The sequence below is a fragment of the Hylobates moloch genome, unplaced genomic scaffold (genome assembly GCF_009828535.3).
Source record: "Hylobates moloch isolate HMO894 unplaced genomic scaffold, HMol_V3 SCAFFOLD_11, whole genome shotgun sequence".
NCBI classification, from domain to species: Eukaryota; Metazoa; Chordata; class Mammalia; order Primates; family Hylobatidae; genus Hylobates; species Hylobates moloch.
In genome coordinates, this window is record NW_026652286.1 from 52,932,482 (window position 1) to 52,934,683 (window position 2,202).

Below are 2,202 nucleotides of genomic sequence, written 5' to 3' on the forward strand. Positions count from 1 at the left end.
GCAGGTATTCTCCCAGAATGCCATTTCCTCCCTTACCTATCCAGTGAACTTTTAGTCATCTTCTAAGCTCTGTACAATATTCCAGTTGGAACTTTTCAAACTCATTGTCTTCTGATACCTGGTTTATAAAGGCCTTAGACATCCCCATATAATCCCAGGAGACTATCTGCATAAAATGTTTCTGGGAATTATCATACTGGACTGCAACCTTAGCTTTATTTTCCCTCCCGCATTAGATAGCATGCTCTGAATGCACATGCAATGAATAGACAATGAAGTTATGCTATTAGAGTATATCTTCTCTTATTAGCCAATGATAAAGAATATTCTTAAAATTTCCTACACATAGGAACTGACTACTGCATAGGCTCTTCTACATTGCTGATTTAGAAATAGAGTTTTCCAATCTGCACATTCATTGCTCTGCAAAATTTGAATTCAACCCTAGGTCATGTGACTCTCAGCCTAGGACTCTGTCTACATCACTGTAGTGTTTCTCAGTTTGTAGCACTAGGAAGAATGTCTAACCCAGATAATGAAGATGTAGTTGTTTGTTTTTTTCTTGTAAATTGGTTTGAGTTCATTGTGGATTCTGGATATTAGCCCTTTGTCAGATGAGTAGGTTGAGAAAATTTTCTCCCATTTTGTAGGTTGCCTGTTCACTCTGATGGTAGTTTCTTTTGCTGTGCAGAAGCTCTTTAGTTTAATTAGATCCCATTTGTCAATTTTGGCTTTTGTTGCCATTGCTTTTGGTGTTTTAGACATGAAGTCCTTGCCCATGCCTATGTCCTGAATGGTAATGCCTAGGTTTTCTTCTAGGGTTTTTATGGTTTTAGGTCTAACATGTAAGTCTTTAATCCATCTTGAATTAATTTTTGTATAAGGTGTAAGGAAGGGATCCAGTTTCAGCTTTCTACATATGGCTAGCCAGTTTTCCCAGCACCATTTATTAAATAGGGAATCCATTCCCCATTGCTTGTTTTTGTCAGGTTTGTCAAAGATCAGATAGTTGTAGATATGCGGCATTATTTCTGAGGGCTCTGTTCTGTTCCATTGATCTATATCTCTCTTTTGGTATCAGTACCATGCTGTTTTGGTTACTATAGCCTTGTAGTATAGTTTGAAGTCAGGTAGCGTGATGCCTCCAGCTTTGTTCTTTTGGCTTAGGATTGACTTGGTGATGCGGGCTCTTTTTTGGATCCATATGAACTTTAAAGTAGTTTTTTCCAATTCTGTGAAGAAAGTCATTGGTAGCTTGATGGGGATGGCATTGAATCTATAAATTACCTTGGGCAGTATGGCCATTTTCACGATATTGATTCTTCCAACCCATGAGCATGGAATGTTCTTCCATTTGTTTGTATCCTCTTTTATTTCATTGAGCAGTGGTTTGTAGTTCTCCTTGAAGAGGTCCTTCATGTCCCTTGTAAGTTGGATTCCTAGGTATTTTATTTTCTTTGAAGCAATTGTGAATGGGAGTTCACTCATGATTTGGCTTTCTGTTTGTCTGTTATTGGTGCATAAGAAAGCTTGTGATTTTTGTACATTGATTTTGTATCCTGAGACTTTGCTGAAGTTGCTAATCAGCTTAAGGAGATTTTGGGCTGAGACAATGGGGTTTTCTAGATATACCATCATGTCATCTGTAAACAGGGACAATTTAACTTCCTCTTTTCCTAATTGAATACCCTTTATTTCCTTCTCCTGTCTAATTGCCCTGGCCAGAACTTCCAACACTACGTTGAATAGAAGTGGTGAGAGAGGGCATCCCTGTCTTGTGCCAGTTTTCAGAGGGAATGCTTCCAGTTTTTGCCCATTCAGTGGGCGAAGGACATGAACAGACACTTCTCAAAAGAAGACATTTATGCAGCCAAAATCACATGAAAAAATGCTCATCATCACTGGCCAGCAGAGAAATGCATATCAAAACCACAATGAGATACCATCTCACACCAGTTAGAATGGCCATCATTAAAAAGTCAGGAGACAACAGGTGCTGGAGAGGATGTGGAGAAATAGGAACACTTTTACACTGTTGGTGGGACTGTAAACTAGTTCAACCATTGTGGAAGTCAGTGTGGTGATTCCTCAGGGATCTAGAACTAGAAATACCATTTGACCCAGCCATCCCATTACTGGGTATATACCCAAAGGACTATAAATCATGCTGCTATAAAGACACATGCACACGTATGTTTATTG